Source organism: Protopterus annectens, chromosome 1.part2 (genome assembly GCF_019279795.1).
Source record: "Protopterus annectens isolate FY-2018-M chromosome 1.part2, PAN1.0, whole genome shotgun sequence".
Lineage (NCBI taxonomy): Eukaryota > Metazoa > Chordata > Ceratodontiformes > Protopteridae > Protopterus > Protopterus annectens.
In genome coordinates this window covers 1,064,384,494-1,064,406,593 of record NC_056727.1, presented here as the reverse complement: position 1 = coordinate 1,064,406,593, position 22,100 = coordinate 1,064,384,494, and positions in this window count along the sequence as shown.

The following is a 22,100-nucleotide window of genomic DNA, read 5'->3' as shown; positions in this document are numbered from 1 at the left end:
CAATTTTTCTCTTGAAGCTGGCCTTAGACGATTTTATGAGTGCCCGTAGTTTTTTGCTAACACTGATCAGAGATGCCTTCTCTTTTTGGGATTTTGCTCTATCATGTAGTAGCTTCCTCCTTCTATTGTATAGTTTGTTTATAGCTGGGGTCCACCAGACAGGACGTCTGCCTTTGGAGGATTGGTTCTTGGTTTTATTTGGGATTGCATGATCCATGCATTCCTGAAGGTGTTCATAGAATGCGTTTATAAAGGATTCTGCAGTCTGGGCCGTATTTTCCAGAGGCCTGGGGGCTTTGAAGGATTCCGCCTCGGTTTTGAGGAGTGTGAAATTTGCTTTAGAGAAGTTTTTCACTGTGGTTTTCTGGGCAGGGGTTGGGGTTGGGATGTGAATATCCAGTGGGATTAGTTTATGGTCTGATCTTACCAGTGAGGGATACACTTCTGGTCTGGAGCATAGAGTCCCCATGTTGGTGATGATCAAGTCCAGTATGTTTTCCCCTCTTGTGAGAGTGGTAACAAGTTGTTCCATAGCATTTGAGTTTATAAATTCTAGGAACCTTTGAGCTAGGGTGTTGGAGCTATATATATATATATATATATATATATATATATATATATATATATATTTAGACTCAATAACTATATTATTATTTATATCTTCTGAGCTAGGGTGTTGGAGCTATATATATATATATATATATATATATATATATATATATATATATATATATATTTAGACTCAATAACTATATTATTATTTATATCTTCTATTCTTTGGTGCTGATTTTGCATACAGGGTTTCTATACTCTTTTTACTGTAAAAATCATAACCATACATTACTTAAAGATTTAGAATTCAGCTTTGGAGTGGATTTTCTGATGTGTACAATTCTAACTAGGCTGTACTAGCATTTCTTAGATGTTCTTTGTGTGCTTTGTTTACAGGGAACTGTGTAAAGGTTGAGATGTGCATTGCTATGTGCGCATTTTCCCTTTGGAGATGCTATGATTAGTTTATGAGTTGCTTTGTTTTGTTTGGTAGTTTATTGGTGGTGTTATGAACTTGAATTGGATTGGATTGGGGGGGTGGTGGTGGGTTGTGTGGGTTATGTTCAGTCCTGTTTCATTCGTTTGTATGCTGCTTTGTGTTTCCTTGGTGATTGCAGAGGTCACGGTATCTATAGTACCATATATTGTGTGTCTGATGTCCAGAGCATAGGCTGCTTTTTTTCATTTTCCTATCTTTGTAATGAATGTGATTGTTTGCTTTGTGTTGGCACTGGTTGAGTGGTGGTGGTGTCTGTGATTGTGCTGTTGTGGTTATCTTCGTGGGAGATGAGCATTATTTTTCTGCTGTTTATTTATTTAATAAATGAGCTTAGTACACTTTGCAATGGCTTGGCAGTCTATGCTTTTAGCGGCTTTAATTCTATTAGGCTCAAGCGTTAACTGCTGATTGTTGAAGCATTTTTTACTGTCTCACTTTTGAGTTAAACTAAAATTCCTGCTGTGATTGTGAGTGATCAGACATCACGTCTTGGCTCTTAACTTCCATGTTGACAAGCAGACATGGAGCTGTCTTGGTACTTAAAGTGTATTTCTGACTAGTTCCTTCTGATTGCTGAGTTTTGTACATTTAGTTATTTTTTTCTAATAAGATCACTTAAATCTTTAGTTTGAGCTCACTGAAATATTTTGTAAAAGGGTGGGGAGTGGGCAGAGCTTCAAAGTGTAACTCAGATGATCTGTAGTTAAGTCTAAATACATTTTAAAAGGTTAATCCTGTTTTATAGAAACTCCTGCTTAGATTTTATGCACTTTTATTGACTGCATACAAAAAGCTAATTCAGTTCAGAAAAATAAAAATAAAAATCTAATGTTTAAATTATAATCTTAAAAAAGAGTAAATGGTTATACAGCAATTGCCTTGTTAAACAGAAGGTTGCATCATAAATAACAACAGGCATTGGTTTGATGAACCATAATAACATTTTATATAATTGTATCTTGTTTTTCTTGATGCTATTTGCTGCCTTTACATTCATTGAAATTTGAGAAACTAAAGTTTAAAAAAGTATTACTTATATAATAAAATTCAACATATCATAGTTACTATTTTAAAGAGGAAAGAGAAGGAAAAAGAAAATAAAAGTTGAGCAAATATGAAACAGTTAAGCTACATTTAATGCATTCCTGTCTTTCCTTGGTTTATTTGTAATGTATCTCTAGTTATCTCACTGTATTTTATTTTTGTGATACATAATACATGATATTTAAACACTTTGTGGTTATATACCATATTACATACCAAAGACAGTGGTCTGTCTAGTTATGCTGTACTTTGTATATATAGTCTTACTGCTTTGTGAAGCTAGAAAACTGACACCACTGGGTGGTAACACTTCTGTTCATCATTTTCAGGATTTACTCCATCTTTATAGTCTACACCTTTTCATTGACAAGTAGTAGTCAGACTCAAAAGTCTTAACACTGTATCATATGGTTTCTAGGAACTGTACCACAATCCATGGAGAGATCTAATGAACTTATATTTTGAAAATTGTTTTAGTTTAATAAGGTTAATATAAGGATTTCAACTACAATCATAGAGTATTTTGATTTGGTTGCAGCTCCTTCTGTGTTCATTTTTATTTCATGTATAGCTGTTTGTTATTTCCCATCATGGTTGGATAAAAGCAATTATTATTTAACTGTGAGACATTGTTCTTTCATTATATACTTATAAATGTAAGATACATATATAGTAGTTATGTTATAGGGCATTTCCTTTTTAGTTGCTACTACATTGTAAAGGAGATAATACTTGTAACCTCTAGTGCTGTGTTTATGGTTTTCGAGTCTCCTAAAGGCACATACTGTGAGAGGCAAATACACAGAAAATATAAAATACTAACTGTAGTATTAAATATGGATAACATTATTTATCTTATTTAAAGCATCATGTAAAAATAAACTGAAATATATAACAAATCTTTACATATCTGATATGGGTGTAAGTTAAACAATTATTGTTTGATATGACAATTGTAGTGCCTGTTTAAACAGAGCACAGTCTATCAGAATAAATATTATGTCATGTAAGAAAAACAACACCCATTAATTTACTTAGGTTACAGAGACTTTACTTATTCTGGGAACTATTATGAAATATAGAATATGTTATTTTTCTCCTTTCCTTTCTAACATTAACTTGTTATAGCTCTGGTATGGCAGAAAAAGTATTAATCTTGCTTCTATTGCTAGGTAAGATTACTTGGATAGGATCGCTTTTCAAGTCAGGAGTGTTATACTCCATGTGGAGAGTAAAAGTTGAAATAACATCAGGTTTATTTATTTTTTTCTTTTTGGTATCTACAATGATATGAACTTTACTTATCTGTATTAACTTCAAGTCCACAAGGTTTGCAGTTATCACTCAGTATTTAAGTGCTTTATTCATATTGCCATTTTTTTTAAGTTTTAAAGTTCTCAGTTATAATGCTCCTTGTACTGTTAGATGACATATTTAAAGTGTATTTCTATTAATATCACTGGAGTAAATAATGGTTGCAAAAGGGGTAGTTTAAAATAAATATGTAAAATAATTTTCTTCTCAGATCACATTCATTCAAGAAACCCATATGTTATCAAATGATATAGACAGACTTAATAATAAACATTATACTGTATTAACTAGTTCTAAATACAATCAGAAAATGAGAGGAGTAGGTATTTTGTGGAAAATCTCTATGCCTATACCAAATAAACTAAATACATACAGTGATGATAAAAAGTTTTTGCTTAGTAACACTGGAAATTAATGGAAGCTATATGCTCTCATTAATGTTTACTGGATACCTGGTATAGAAGATAAAACAGTTAAACACCAATTATATCAGATTATTCAACACTTAAAGGGTAGTTTAATTTTTGGCAGGAGATTTTAACTGCATATTAAATGAAAAGGACTCTAATTCTACTGGGAAGCATAGAATATCAACCTCAGCAAAATTAATTTCATTAATTTATTTAATATTAGATATGTCAATGAATTCTCAGTCTCTGATTCACTTCTTTTTACACACTTCTCACATAGATATGGAACACAATCAAAAATTGATAGAGTTTGTGTTTCCAATGATTTAATTACAAGTCTTGGCAAGGTTAAGATAGTCTCATTTCCACTTTTTGACCACAACACCATAACATTTGAGTTTATTTTAAAACATAATAATAATATCCACATTAAAAGAATACAAACATATATAAAAAACAGGTCTATATTATTTCTTTGACAGCTTAGGTTGTCAAATGCTCAATGATCGACACCTAAGCGTTCAAGTTTCAAAATTGCGAACAGCCATATAAGCAAATTCTTTCCTTGGGAAAGAATTTGCTTGGCTGTTATCGGGGTTTGCCCTTTCCCCAATGTAGAGTGATCTTGGAGTTGGTATATTTAGTTAGGAGGGTGTGGGGGGGGGTGAAGCCGCCCACTTTATTTAGGTTGAAAAGTTAATTTTATTTCCGGAAGGCCTAGCGAACTCTTTCCTTAGGAAAGAATTTGCATATATGGCCATTCGCGATGTTGAAACTTCAACGCTTAGGTGTCAATCATTAAACATTCAACAACCTAAGCTGTCGAAGAAATAATATAGACCCAAAAAACTTAGAAGATTTCAAAGAATTTTTTAATAAGGAGGTTCAGACTTACATTGAATTCAATAATACTGAAGATACATCTGAGATTTTTATATGGAATGCTATAAAAACTTATTTAAATGGCAAAATTATGACTTGACATGCTTTAAAGAAAGAACAATGGGATAAGGATTTATTTGAATTACAGGAAAAACTGACAAACTAAAACTAGAAAGTCAAAAATGACAATAATATTTAGATTAAATAAATCAATAAATTACAAAGCAAATACATAGAAATTTTAAATCATAAAACTAAAATAAATCTAGAAAATATTAAATTAACAAGCATCTCCATAAATCCAAAATCCATGCATAAAATAGCCTCTAGAACAAAATTCATATCAAAGAGTTATACTCAGCTGATAGAAAAAGGTCACGGCAACAGAAGATATTCTAAGGGAATTTAGGACTCATTTTAGTAAAATGAATCAATTTAATCCAGCAATGGATGCACAAGATGCAATCAAAATATTTATTCGGAAATATACTAAAAATAAATTGAATGATGAACAATTGAAATTCATAGACAGACCTATACTGATGTCATAACTTAAAAAATCAAATTAATAAGCTAAAACCTAATAAAGCCCCAGGCAATGATGTCATAATATCAGAACTTTATAAATGTATGCTTAAAGATACTTTAAATATTTTACTTCTTGTTTTTCAATTAGCTAAAGATTTAACAATGGTTTCACACTCAAGGAAATATACTCTTATATCTCCAATTTTGAAAACAGACAAAGGCCCAACTGAATGTTCTTCTTATAGGATAATTTCATTATTAAATGTTGGTTACAAAATATTCATGGCTATACTTGCTAGTAGAATTAAAACAATTTCTTCTATATTTAATTAACAATGATTAAACTGGATTTATAAAAAAATGGAAGATTTATGATAATATTAAGATAATATTAACTGTAATTGATTATACAAATAACATAAAACATAATTTAACTTTAATAAGTTTAGACATCAACAACACTTTTGACTCAGTTAATTGGAAATGTTCAAAAACAACAGGAGGACACAGGATAGGTTCCAGGTTATAAAATTTTAATCAAACACAAGCACTTTCACATCTGGTTCTTCAGGTGCATGCACCTGAAGAACCAGATGTGAAAGAGCTTGTGCTTGATTAAAGTTTTATAACCTGGAGCCTATCCTGTGTCATCCTGTTGTTTTGGATAATTTGCTGCAGCTTTGCTGTGGACACAAGGACCTGCAAACAAGTGGTTTTCATTGTTCTTGCTGGTTTCTAATTGGAAATATTGTTTATTAGTTTTAGAGGAATGTAATTTATCAAATGGTTTTATGCAACTTATAAATCTCCTTCACAATAATTCATTAGCTTATATAAAAATAGGCTCCTATGTCTCAAAATCAATCTCAATTACTAAAGGAACTACTTAAGGTTGTCTGTTGTCACCATTGCTTTTCACTTTAATTATGGAACCACTTACAAATTACATAAGGCCAAAAGCAGATATTAAAGGAATACAAATAAATTACAATCTAAACTCAAAAATACATTTTATTTGCTGACAATATACTTTTAACCTTGAATGTCAATAACAATATCTTAATGTTCTCTTTAAGGCTATTGAAACTTTTCAGTCTAACTCTGGAATTACATTTAATGAGGACAAAACAAAACTTTTATGTATAAATTCCAATATACATGATATGGAGGAAAGATTTACTAAATATATTGTAAAATATTTAGGGATAATTTTAACAGAAAACATTAAAATATAATAACTATAAATTATAATAATATTTTTGATATTAAAAGTTATTACTAAATTGAATACATTTCTATTCTTGATGGAAGAGAGCCTGTCTTTAATAAAATGTTTATATTACCAAAAATATTACACATAATACAATCACTATCTCTTCGTCTCCCCAATATTTAAGAGAATATAATTTCTTAATTTTTTCTTTGCTATCCCAATTAACCTACATTGGCTCTTAATTATCATTTAAAAAATTGGTCCTCTTGGGGAATTGGATTACCTGGTTTAGAATTATATTTCTTATCTTCAATTATAAAGACAATTACTCTCTGGACAAATAATAATTACAATGTTAAATAGAAAGACATACAAGAGAGCATTTGTTTAAAATCTAATCATTAAATATACACACATCATAATATGATAACTAATAATAATTTTCTTTGGTTATTAAAAGATTATACATTGGAAAATCAAAACCAACTAATTAACTTATATCTCCATGATATTGATTAACTTTTGAAATGTTGTTTACAAGAATCCAGAATATAAAGCTTGTTTATTTTTAACATTTGCTGTAACATATATGCAAAACAATATATGTACATTTAATGTAGCCACAATGACTACATTTAAAGAGAAAAATCTAACATATTAGTTTAAGTTGATGGATAAAGAAAATTACATTCTCTAGAGTATATATTAAAGAATTAATTTAAATAATGAAATGTGGTTAGATGTTCAAAATTGTAGATATTCAATAGAGAAAAAGTAAATCTAATGCAAGCTTCAATAAAAAAGCTGTTCCTAAACTCATTGACCTTCTAACCATTTTGCTACATCAAAATATTTCAAAAAAAGGGCTTCTGTCTAAAATTTATAAGATGATTAAAAATAATACAGAAATTACAAAGAAAATTATTGGGATTATTTTAAATCCATAAATAATTACTATCCAAGTGAAGATGAAAAGGAAATGATACTATCATCCTTTGAACAAACTACTTCATCTTTAAAATGGAAATTATTTTCTTGGAAATTTATATGTAAATCATTCATCACACCTCATAAAAGTGAGATAATGTATAAGAAATATGTTGAATGCTGGAGATGTAGGTCGAATATTAAAGCAGATTGGTAACATATGATTTACAAATGTAATGTAATTAAACCATTTTTGGAATGATATTCCCCGGGATTCATGAAGCTTGCACCATGCGCCGGAGTAGCGTCAGCGATCTAGCACCAAATATGGCCATCGAGCGATTCAGGTAAGAGCTGTTTCCACATGCACTACCAGCGTATGCCACAGCTGCACAGCTCCCAGCGCATGTATGCTAATTACCCCATGCACAGCAGTGTAGCATGCAAATGAAGGTATACAGCGATTCATGAAGTTGTGCAGGCGTAGCATAAGCATGTAGAAATGTAAACCGAAAAAAAAAAGTTTACATGTTGTCAAACATAAAATTGGAGCCATGAAAGCTGACCAAACTTATGTGTTATAATGTTAATATATGCCAATGGCTAAATATATAGTCACTGGCATAAAAAAAACATGCACAACATATAAAAACTAACATTTAATTTCATGGCCACACCAACGCAAAGTAAAACTGCAGTGCGTCATAAAACTGTAATGTAACGCAATTCATGATATCCCCATAATAGTCAATGACACACATGCTACACCACAACCATGGCGCAAGGGTTGCTAAGGGTCTGTGACAATGTTCTGTGTGGTAACTAGGAATTAGCAGTCAATGCCATGCAAATGAGTCAAGTAATACTGAATTGCAAACGTCCCACCAACGTAAGGATGTACTACATGGTGTAGCATTATAACACCGAGGAGTGGCCTGGAGGTAAACATGACATTAAGAGAGGGGCGCACCACTGTATCTGTAAGCACACTGGAGCATTGTTAATCCGTGTTGGGTGTTGCTAAGCAAAGCAGCAGGATAGGGGTGTGGAAGAAGCCATAGCTTTGCTTAGCTGATTGCACACAAGGTAACCAAAAGTTCATGTGAACGTGGATGAAAACACGCACGAAACCCGGTAAATGGATGTGCGCGGTGCGCACCACAGCTGAAACAGGAAGGATATGGGAAGACAATAAGGAAATGCTGCAGCATGGTAATTGGAGTACAAATGAGTAATTAACACCTAGAAACTTACAGTGTGCCATAGACAACAGCTAACAGGGCTGTTAGCAGCTACCTGCAGAACAGGAAAGAGGAGGTGCCATACAGCAAAGAAAAGAGAACTGTCACAGCAGAACAAAGCAAACTTGCTGTAGATCAGCTACATAACCCATTTCCCAACATAATCCTGGGTTGTGGAAGCACAAAACAAGAAAGGCAGCAGCTAGATGCATACCTGACAATGGGAGGTGAATCAGATTGAAAATGGAAGTAAAGGGCAATAGATGAATCATGGCAGACAAGTGTAAGTCAACACCAAAGGCCCCTCAATAGCAGTACCTGCTGTAAAACCAATAATTAAGATACCCTGTAGCTGGAATAGCACAAATACACCCAATTACACCAGCATCAGCCATTGCACAATAGTATAAGGTGTGAAAGCCCCACACACACACTTGGGTATTCCCAGACACTCTGCACCATTGGTGTATACAGACAGGGAACTTTTAATATGTATATGTTAGGGGCTGCCATAGCTTTAATTCACCAGCATGTGTTGGAGACTGATGGTGGTTTGGAGGATGATGCTGACAACCATCTCAGGCACCGGAGGAGGAGATGAGTGTTCAGACCCAGGGTAACCTACCAGGGGCTACATGTTCTGGAGATAGTAGAGAATTACAGGGTGGACAGGGACATCATACAGCAACTTGTTGAGCTGTGACGGCCATGCCTCAGAGCCAGAAGTAACAGAGGCGAACCCATCCCAGTGGACACAAAGGTATTTGTAAGCTTGAGAATACTAGCCACAGGTACCTTCCAAAGGCCAACTGGGGATATCATGGGGATCTCACAGGCATCAGCATCCAGGGTACTCCACCAGTTCCTGGATGCCATATTATCACATGCCAATGAGCACATACACTTCCCCCGAATGGAGGAGGAGTTGTCCAGCAATATGCATCTCTTCCACTGTGTGGTGGACTACCCGGAGTTACTGGGTGCAATAGACTGCACGCACATACATATCAAGTCACCACCTGGTGAGCAGGGTAGGCGCTACATAAACCGCAAGGTATTCCACTCCATCAACTGCAAGGTCATGTGCAATGCCCAGGGCATTATCATGGATGTGTGTGCTGGCAGTCCTGGAAGTTATCATGACTCTCACATCTGGCATGCCTCACAGCTGTATCAGGTATTTGCCAGGGGGGACATCTCATATGGCCACCTGGTGGGGGATGCTGGCTATGCACTGGAACCATGGATGATGACACCCATCAGAAATGCACACACAGCCATGCATGAACGCCATAATGAGGCACACGCAGAAACCAGAATCATCATAGAGCACGTGTTTGGGATACTGAAATCACGGTTGCATTGCTTGGACATATCTGGTGGAGCCTTGCAGTATTCTGCAGGAACGTGTGCCGACATCTTCCTAGTATGTGCCATGCTACACAATATGATCCTGCGGAAACAGCTGCAGCAGGGACAGAATGGTGAAGGCCCTCACAGCCCACCACCATTGCCACAGGCACAGGGGGAATCAGACCATGAACACCCTGTGCTAGCCCCAGTAGGCAGATGGAGGCGTGCCCAGTATGCCCATGCCTTGGCAAAGAGGAAGAGGGAACGTATAGCACACACACTGACAGTGTAGGCACTCATGGACTGACACCCTTCTCCACCTGCACACACAGCAAACATGGATGCCACACACACACGACCACCTGTAAATTGTCATGTATAGGTGGTCTACTGTGTGCATCCTACATAGGTAGCCCTCAACTATTGTACACAACACCTCCATTGGCACAAGGTAAGTCAATACCTGAACAGTATATTAAACTATCAGCATGTGTCCATACTGTATGTACAGGTTCATAGATACATAGGTAGACACATGCCCAACTGCCAAAGCTACTCATACGTATAGGCAAAATGTGTCTGCTGTTGCCACCCCATCAATCAACTAACTGTCCCTCTGTGTAGCAGAGCCACTTGCGGGATCCCTGGGGTGTAGCTACTGTTCACCACCCACTCTGCAAGGATTCCCCAGAGTGTTAGTGAGGGGTTTTGTATAATGTAATCAGGGATATGTTTCCAAATAATGGGGAGTATCCCTGACAGGAATCTTCACAGATGTGTACATGTTACATAGTATACCTTAAACACAGCTTGCATATATAGGTAGTTCTCCACAGAATAATAAACATGTGGAATACACAACCACTGAAATGTGCGTTCATCACCCTTGCACTACCAGTGCCTGATCTGAGAGGTAAGATATCAGTGCCAGAATTAGAACATGCAACCATGTACACATTCATCAAAATAACATACCACTAAGCTACCTGAGATGTACCAATGGCAGTCGTGTATACTGACAGAATAAAACACAAAAGGTAGGAATGTGTTGAAATAGGACAAACTGGCATTTACACAATGAAAGGTGTATGATATATATATATATATATATATATATATATATATACACACACACACACACACATCATCATATATATATATAGAGAGAGAGAGAGGGAGGGAGAGAGAGAGATATGCCGATATATGGTGATATACATATATATGTAGATATATAGATAGGTTAACAGCATCTACATAACCATGGAGGTACATATAAATGGGATACCTACCACATACCGACTGCTTTACATACTGACGCACATAATCCTGAGGCTTAAGGTCCGAAAGAACACGGTACTGAAACACCAGATGCGCGAGGTGCAGTCTCACTATGTTAATGGATAGTTATTGCTTCTGTTGTTGTAGTTTGGGTAGGTTACTGTGTGTACGTGTGTTTCTTAAGGCTGTAGTGTGTGTAAGTTTGTGTTCTGTGTGTGGTGTGTGTTGTTGGGGGACTGTAATGTGTGGTTGTGGGTTAGCTTTGTGCATCTGTTTGCGTGACCTAGGATGTAGAATATTAAAGTAGGGGGTGGTGTGTGGGGCGCAGACATCTACATGGGATGTGTAGGGGGGCTTGGCCACCTGCTCATACATAGTGTAGGATGGTTTGTTTGGATGTGTTGGGTAGCAGTGTGTCTGTGTGTGCATGTGTGTGTTCCATGTTCATGTTACCTTCGCAAGTTAATGTCGATGTCAGTAATGTGGGGTATGAGAGTCTGTTCCCGGGACTGTGTGAGTTGGAACACTGTGGTTTCATGATTCCATAGGTCTCCCGTATACAGCGGTTGACGTGTTCACATATGTGTATAACATAGATCATAGCAATCACACATTCCACCACTACCAACCTTTATGAACAAAGGATATGGAGAGTATATGCCTATACACCATTACAAATATGTGCTATGGACATGAGCCAATGATAGTGTTGCCACCTGTTTCACTTTGTGAGGGACACTCCCTCTTTTGGCGGTTGAGTCCTGACCAAATATATTAAATGTGGCAAATGTTCTGGGATTATAGGACATAATTATGTCTCATATGTACTGTAATAGTTGCATACAATAGTTATTTCTGTATCTAAAGTACCTACATGGTACAGGAAACAGGATAAGCTACTAAACTGCTACAAGAATAAGCTTATAATTAGGCAAGAAAGGAAAGTTCTATCCCTTGTACTGACCTTGGGCTTGTGTCGGCCTGTAAAATCAGATGTGTGTCCCAAAAAGGACCCACTATGGACATATGAAAAGGTGGCAACCCTAGCCAAAGAGGGCCAGTCACCAACACAACTATGATGACCTCAAATACCAATGACAGAAATACACAGCTATCATGTTGCAACACGTTATTACATTCAGATGTATTAACGAAGGGATTCAAGGACTAACATCACCTGCATACTATACAGGAACCACATAACAGTGCCTTAATGAATCAGCCTTCAAATACCATTGTATTAGTCCACAAAAGGATAGGTGTTCAAATAGGGAAGGAACCCTCATGCACATAGTGATTATGTATAAAAGCAGTTCCTACACACTTGCAATTGCTAAGCACACCCACCATCACCCCCACACCCAAACATATTACAATACAAACTGTAATAACATCACAAATCATTCTCACACTGTACGACATCTGCAGAAGCCTTAACATACCTTGTCAAAGACACACTAACATGGCCCTAAGTGAAATATCAGCTGTTACACAATGGAACAGCTGCTAATGTAATAGGGTTTGTTTGCACTAATCCCGTTTCAGAGGGTTGTGCGTACACCGGGATGTGTTAGCAATTAGTGAGTAACAGCACAGTATGCTACACTTGTACACCAAATCAAGGACGTCTGGTGAGCACACTGTACACCACATAACAGTTCATGCATAGCCATACGTCCTTGAGCTGGACAAACATCCTTGCCAGACTTAAACATCTGCAGAAGTATCAGGTACACACAAACCCTGCATAAGTAGCACTGTTCCAAAATATAACAGCTGTACTCACATGTAGAACTAAATTGTCTAGCCATTACACACAGTCTATGGGAGTCATGAAGCTAATATATCTCTGTGTGTCTCTATATAGCTGTTGAAATATATCACTATAACACATCTAGGCCGTCTTCCTTGAAAGTAAGGCAAACGGACATTGCCCAAAAGGAGTACTCACTTATACACCACTGTTGCCATGGTATCGGCTAATGGAGTAGCTGCCCAGCTGATGTGCATCCAATTAACTACTTTGGATCAGCAATTGGTGGACAGGATACCACATGTTACCGATATGTAACTAGAGAAGGATGTGTTATCACACATTCAAATCATCCGTATATATCAGCGGAACATTACAAATAACATTGAAACACAAACCGAAAAAGATTGAATCAACTGTTAACGATACGTCAGGTTACTAATAAGGTATGTATAACAGTCAGAATGTCTGTGTATGTAGTACTATTCTGAAGTATTTAAAGTGCACGCAATCCATATAGTGGAAACAGTTATCTTGTAGTGATGTATTGTTGAGCATAGTCACGCTTGTAGTATTTGTGTGTACTGCTGTAGGTCACAAGGCAAACACCGCATACACTACAAGGAATGCTATATAAGGGCTTTGAACAGAAATACTTCTTACCAGCTGATGTCAGTGGCAGGGTTGGCCCAACAAGTATATGCTATAACAGGGGATAGTATATGTTGATATATTGTAACTGTAGCCATATGTATGGGTGCAATACAGAGAATAACATGTAGAAGGTTGGGCCACTGTGCAAGTATGTTTTGCATTGTGGGATATTGTGCCAATAACTGTGTAATGTGCAGTATTGTAGGCAGATATGCATTACAAGCTACATAGCATTACTGTGATGGTAGGCAAACATTAGTTATGTCAGTTGACATTTACAATACACAATAACAGGATACATATGTCTTTTAGTGAGCCGACAGTTTATCAGCATGATAGCAAAGTAAAATGGAAGAGCTATTTAACTATCCATGCACATAAGACGTGTAATATGTGCAAAGGTAGGTACTAGGCTGTTTTACCAAGGGTATCTGTAAGCCTAACTAACATGTGTTGTCTTTCGCCACCCCCATAGGTTGGGTCCCTGTGCCTCTGAATGGCAGAGCCAATTGTGCCTCTGTCCAGCTGTCTGTCTCCCATCCACATGTCAAGGTTTCCCTTGAAGAGTGCTCGTGAGGGGCCATGCCTGATTTGCATTGGAATCACATTCCAAAGCATAGGAAGTGTCCGGGTCAGGAATCTATCCGTTCAGCACGTCCTACTTATCATTGTGGTTAGTTGTATATCCCTAGAGCATGTGGCTCTCAGGGGCTTCTGTTTAGGTGGAGCATATCCAGCAATACAGGATTGGACATGGGCCTTGTATGTCAAGCAGAGATCACCTGTGAGTATGCGGTATGCAACTGAGTACAGCTAGAGTTTCATAGGTTGGGCTGCATAGGTCATCTGTTTGAGGTCAGTAGTCATCTTGGTGTGGTACTGGTGTGGTCTTCCAAGCTGTTGCAGTTGTCTTGTAAGGTATATCCCAAATGGGGTGTTGTATCCTTTAATGGGTCTGATATGACATGTGTAGAGTCACAATGGCCCCTTTGATCTGGATGCGAACCCATTAGAGATTAGTGGGGCCATGTAGAAGGATATTCTAACCACCTTGTCATTATGGGTATCGAAGGAGAGATTGCAATCTACTGGTGTTTCCGGATCCCTTATTACCTTTTTTGTATGTAGGGGACTAGCACCTATGTGGTAGTTTGCGGGTAATTAGTTATATCCAAAGGGGGTGACTATGCACTTTTAGGCATTCAGCTTGACGCCATGATATTAACACCAGGTATCCATCTCAGTGCGACCCTTACAGAGGGTGTCTGTAACAGCTGGGGAAACAATTATGTCCCCTAGTTTGCAGTCGTCTGCAAACCTTTTCAGTCAAGGCCCTCCTGTGCTTGTCTGTACATCAGAGAAGTACATACCGAACATGAGGGGTTCTAGGACTGAGCCCTGGGAGACGGCAGTTGTAACTGGTATACAGTCGGACCTAGGGTATGCAACTCCTATTGTGTGTGTTCTGTCCGTGAGACACTTTGCAAACTATCACATGACGTAGGGGTTAATGTTCAGGCGGATGGGTATGTTGATAATACCAGAAGGAGGAATGGTGTTGAAAGCCTATGAGAGATCTAGGTAGGCTGTGTGGACCTCCTTACCCTCATTTAATGCCTTGGTAACTGTCTCTAAGAAGCCCACCAGGTTTCTTTCTCAGAATTTACGATATAGTAAATGATATATGTCATGCTCTAGTAAAAAAATTTTCTCTATATAGTAAATTCTTAACGTAGGAATATTATGAACAAATATATATTTAGCCCTAACTTAATTGATTGTGCCTATGCATAGACGTTTTGAATAGAATGATATTCTAGTATTTTTAGTATCTTGTTGTTTTAGTGAAAGGATGTTGAGAATTTTTTACCAATTTTTTACTAATTTTCTATGAACTATGGTATTTGTACTTAATGAAGTTTAGTGATTCTTAAATTGGTGTAGACTGTTTTTACCCGCCTCAATGTTTGTTAATTAGGGCGTATGCCACAGCTATATAATGGCAACACTCATTCTTAAGCACTACAACCTGATGAAGCGCACTTGTTGGGTGCGTGAAAGCGCTTGTTCTGTTTTATACAATAAAATTTGTTGCTGTTAATCCATCGTGGAGGTTCCAGTGATTTGTTGGATAATCTTGCTGTTCGTTTGCTGGTATCTTGGATGGTCGTGCTGGGTTTGGTGCTAATAGTCTCAGTCTTTCTGTTTTTGCTCCTGGCTAGCCAACACGCGATGGAAACTCTGAACATAGAATTGGATTATGTCCCCAAAAATGCTGGTGAAGTTACTAATTGGAACGAGTTGTTCCATCAACGTGAAAACTCTCTATTGAACTATGATAATCAAGGTAATGCTCCGTCAGTGGTGAATACCAACAGTGAAAATATGCAGGAGTTTTATGGAGAATTGAGAAGCCTGGAGAATGATCTTTACAAACTCCACAGGCTCATTTGGCAGAGGAAGCACCTGGAGGCGTGCTTGCACTTCAAGGTTATCCCGCGAGGCATGCGCGTCCTCTGCATGCCGAGCTATGGGGAGGCTCACCCAGAGCTCCTACGGAGATGGCAGCAATTAAATCTGGATCTCGGCAACAATTATTTGAGGTTGCTTATTGACTATTTCCAGCCAATAGAGAGTGAACTCATCAACAAAGTTGAAGGTGAGCATAAAAATATGACTGTAAAATACAAGAGTGAACTTTGTACATCTAAATTAAATAATATGCTAGCGCAAGTAACATTCTATAGTAATAAATTGGAGCAAGTGAAACTCAGAAAACTTAGACGAGACTGTAATGATTTTCAATCCGGCAATATTTTTCTATGGCCGAGATTTAATGAAGCAGTAGCTCCAGGAGAGACTAATGAAATAAATAAGGAGGTAATTAATGGCTCCACCAGCACTACCAATAAAAGTAATATAGAGAATGATATTCCTAACAGTGGCGTATCTGTCTCGTCACAATCTGAAGTGGATATTGTTTTGTCTACTTCCTCGTTACCCTGTAACCAGCAGGGTTTAAAATTTACAACAGGAGGGGCTAGACCGAAAGAAGGTATGCATCCGCTGAATACTGCTCAAAAAACGGCATCTGCTTTAAACTCCCCGCTTCCATACAAGCATCGAGCACAGATGCAGTCCACCAGCAGGGGAAGGGGCAAACACAAGATGTCAGGCGACAACTGGGAGAACAGGAAGAAGAAATACTAAACACTCTATTTTTCAATATATCATCTCGAACGCTAACTGAAACTGAATGTTCGGTGTTAAACAGGGGATTGTCATTCATTCCCTCTCGAGGCAGTGAACTTTCGGATACATTAATTATGCTTCGCAAATTTACTAGGAAAGTGGCTTTAAAACTGCTTTATAAAGATTCTGACTATAATGAACATATGCTCAAAGCCACTACCCTTAAAAGGAAAAGTACCTTCGTACCTCCTCTACCAGGCTCTATTGAGTGCTTTTTACGAGCCTGTGAATATGACTTTTATGCCTATTACAAGGAGAAAAGACATAAAAGACTATTTGTCAACATGAATGAAACGCAGAGGCACAGCTTGGACTCTTTATGCAATGATGATAGTCTAATTTTTAGACCTGCAGACAAAGGGGGGGGGTAGTAATAATGGATTCCATTTTTTATAACAACTTGATGATTGAGATGCTGAATGATGATGCTGCATACTCACCAATAAGTAGATCTGAGGTTGCATTGATTATTAGGAATGTTCATGATACGATCTATGACCTTCTAATGTCTAGATGCATTGATAAGCAGTTATATGAGTTTCTTGATATTGGGGCCCCGTTAATTCCTATTATTAAAGGGCTGCCCAAAATACATAAAGGGATACATCCCCCACCAGTGCGGCCGATAGTATCTGGCCAGTCTTGGGTAACAGAGAATGCATCACAATATGTGCAGCTTAAACTATCTCCATTATTAGAAATGGTACCCACCATTGTAAAAAATTCGTTTAAACTGTTAGAAGATCTTGAAAATGCCCTTTTGCTTGAAAAAATAAATTCTGACACTCTAATGGTTACTCTGGATATAAAGAGTTTATTTACGAGTATACCCAATGAGTTTGGCATCGAGGCTGTTAGGAGTTGCTTAAATGAATATAATGTTGCTAGCCACAATGAGCAGTTCATTATTTGCACTCTATTAGATCTGATACTAAATAACAACATATTCATGTACCAGGATAAGATTTATAGACAAACATGGGGGGTAGCCATGGGCACCCCCTGTGCTAATGTCTATGCGAACATAGCAGTCTATCAATGGGAGAGGGCTCATATACTCAATAATAAGGATTTTGTTGCCAATGTCATTTATTATAGGAGATTTGTAGATGATATTCTCCTATTTTGGAATGGTAATGTTGAATCCTTGCATGATTTTGTTAAGTACATGGAGTCTACCACCTCCTTCCTCAGATTTACGTATGAATTTTCATCAATCAGCGTTAATTATCTTGATGTAACTATATCCAAGAATGGTTTGAATAAATTCACAACCTCCCTATACAGAAAATCGTGTTGGAAAAATGGCATACTCCATTATGAGAGTATGCATCCGAGACACATTTTCCCTAACATTGTACGAAATCAGATGGCTAGAGTAACCAAGCTGTGCAACAATATTGAAGATGGTGATCGTCTCCTGAATTTTCAAGCAAAGTGTTTTATGAATAGGGGGTATCCTGCTCAATTGATTGCGAGCTTTAAGGGCAGAATGAATCCGGTTTGCAGTACCTATTTTAGGAAAGGTCCACATAGACGTTCCAATAGACCTAATAAAGACACAGTACAATATGACATCAAATTTACTAATGATGTCAAGTATATAAAAGAGATTATATACAAAAATTGGAAATTGCTTAAAATGAATAAGGAATTGAAAAATGTAGTGGGTGAATACCCTAGCTTTAGATATAGTAATTGTCTAAACTTGAAAAGACTACTATGCAAAGAAAAAGTGCTCCATATACCATTAGACATAAGGACAAAATTTAGACAAGGAACTTTCCCCTGTAAAAAATGCTGTATCTGCAAGTATATTACTGATGAGCAGCCATATGAGAACATGGAACTTGGTATTAGTTTCACACCGAATTTCTATGCCACATGTGACACCACAAACTTAATTTACTTGGCCACGTGTGAGGGTTGTAAAGCTTATTATGTGGGTATGACAACACGTAGGCTCAGAGATCGAGCCTACAACCATATATATGACATACGGAATATAAATTTAAACAACGTTTTGGCTAGGCATTGTCAATTTTTCCCATCCCACATGTTTAAATTTAGAGTTCTACAGATATTATACCCCAACAGGCGAGAAGGCAATACATTAGGAACTCTAGAGCTATATGAGCTGAAATGGATTCTAACGCTCAGGGCACATATTGAGCCAGGATTAAATACAGCTCTTAGTATCAGACCAGCGCTATTATGATTAAATATTAGTGTCACACAATTTGTATGACTGACATGAATTATAAAATTATTTAAAATTATTTAAAAATATACTAAAGACAACAAGTGATTTATGTTTATATATGGTTTTGAGAAGCTACTATTTTATATTTTGAATTTTATTTTATTGCATGTGCATGACAGCTATAATTGTTTTATAAATATTCAAGATGTTTTTAACTTACCAGTATAGCTGACTATGACATAGACCTATATGAAATGTACAGGAGGTTATTGAATTTTATATGCATTAGGCATTTGGCCGTTTGGCCTTATAATGCTACACTTTACCTTTCATTTATTCATTATATCTGTTTCTTTTCTTTTTATTTTTTGTTTGGTTTCATCATTTTTCTGTATTTCTCCACTTTCTATTCTATTTCTACTTTCTTCCTTTTTATTCTCCTTCTTTCCCTCTTCCCTCCCCATTCGTCCCCTTCCCCTCCCCTCCTTCCCTGTCCCTTTTCCCCCTTTCCGCTCCATCTTTCCTTTTTCCCTTCCTCATTCTCCTCTTCCCTTTGTTCCCCCCCTTCCCCCCCCTTTTCCATATCCATACCCTTCTTTCCGCTCTCATCATTCCTTATTTTTCCTTATCCCTCCTATTCCAACTTTTTCCTCCCCCCCTCCTTCTTTTCCTCCCCTTTGCCACCCCTTTTGTATTCCTTTTCTTTTCCTTTTTCTCTTCTTCCGTTTCTCTTCCCTTTTTTCCCTTTTCCCAATTATGGTTATACAGCATGCTTGTACTTTTATCAGTTTTTACCTACTGATAGATTTTCTGGCAGTGAAAGCCATCTCCACATGAAATGCAGTATGGTCTTTCTTAGAATTTACGATATAGTAAATGATATATGTCATGCTCTAGTAAAAAAATTTTCTCTATATAGTAAATTCTTAACGTAGGAATATTATGAACAAATATATATTTAGCCCTAACTTAATTGATTGTGCCTATGCATAGACGTTTTGAATAGAATGATATTCTAGTATTTTTAGTATCTTGTTGTTTTAGTGAAAGGATGTTGAGAATTTTTTACCAATTTTTTTACTAATTTTCTATGAACTATGGTATTTGTACTTAATGAAGTTTAGTGATTCTTAAATTGGTGTAGACTGTTTTTACCCGCCTCAATGTTTGTTAATTAGGGCGTATGCCACAGCTATATAATGGCAACACTCATTCTTAAGCACTACAACCTGATGAAGCGCACTTGTTGGGTGCGTGAAAGCGCTTGTTCTGTTTTATACAATAAAATTTGTTGCTGTTAATCCATCGTGGAGGTTCCAGTGATTTGTTGGATAAGCCCACCAGGTTTAGGAGGCATGGTCCAGCCTTAACAATGCCAAACAGGGAGGGGTTAAAGGTTGGGAGATACCCATTGTCTCTGTGACAGTGATCCATAATGTGCACCATAGCCTTGCAGACCAGGCTAGTCAGGCCTATAGGGAAATAGGTCCCGTGGTCCATTGTGGCGCCACCTTTGTGGAGTGCGATAACTGTTGCTGTGTGCCATTCAGGGGGCACTATGCCCGATGTGAGGCTATTATTGAACATGGTGTGTAGGTGAGGAGACAGTACTATCCGAAGTTCATGTAAAACACAGCCTGGGATGTTGTCCGGTCCCATGGATGCTGTGATATTGCCCTCAGAGTGTGCAGCTTTGAGAGGGATCTGCCAGGATGTTGCCAATATCAATTGTTTCTGTAATTTTCATGCCTTTGTGCTGTAACTCAGAGCAGATCATTTTGTTGACATCGGGGCTCTGTGGATGTTGTTGGTATTAGTTGCATTATAGTTTTTGTAGCTAGTTTTGGGGGATCATATAAGGGATCTCACCTTCTTACTGAGGCTGGCCAGGGATCTCCTCTGTGCATGGTATTGTACTCTCATTTGCAACAGTGTCTTCCTCCTGTAGTACAATATGTTTATGGCAGGGGACTGCCAGATTGGTTTAGTTAATTATGAGTGTAGCATTCTGGTTCTGTTTGGGATAGCACAAGCCATGCACTCCTGTAAGTGCTTATAAAGTGCATTTCTGTAGGATTCAGCAGTTGTAACAGTACTGTCCATCTGCATGGGTGTCATGATGTTCACCACATCTGCCTTAAGAAGCATGTAGTTGGCCTTGTAGACATATTATACTGTGGTTCGCTTAATGGAGGGTAGGTGCGGGATGTGGATATCAATGGTGTTCACCACATGGTCTGACTGGACCAACGAAGAGTTGGCTTCACATGTAGAGCACCAGTCACACATGTTGGTAATGACTAGATCTAGGATATTATTGCCCCTGGTGGTTGTGTGGATATGTTGAGTCAGGGCATTGGTGTTTATGAATTCCAGAAACCGTTGAGCTAATGTGTTGGCACACAAGTAATTTTCACAGTTAATGGTGGGGTAGATACAGTGAGGCTTATGTGAATAGTATGGTGTTGTGCGACTGTGTACCTTCTCCACATGACAGTCAGGATCAGGATTGGTTGGAGAGACCTTTACCTCCAGTTTGGCTAGATGAGTGCATCCCTCACAGGTTGTAGTGTTGGGTGGTAGGCAGAGAGGCTTGTCTATGTACATGAAGCAATGTGTACATTGCCTCAAGATGTCCAGATTCATTAGATAGATAGGTGAGAACACTGGCAGTTGACTCTTGGACATGCCTGAATATAGAACTACATTCACCTAGATAAGTGAGGAAAGTGAGTACAACAGCTACATTACTCTACACAAGTGAGAAAAATATGTACATAACCTGTTCACCCTTGCCTGTAGGTGATGTGGAAGATTGAGTGCTATAGTAATCATTAGCTTACGTACTGTTTGCAAGTCCTGAACAAGTGCTTAGCATGAATAAGCAATCCAGACTGGGTCTTGGATAACATAAAAACATGGCCCCCTCCCCCCAACAGGTACACAAGCATATATCCATGTACACCACAGGGCCCCTGTACCCACAACTACACAGGT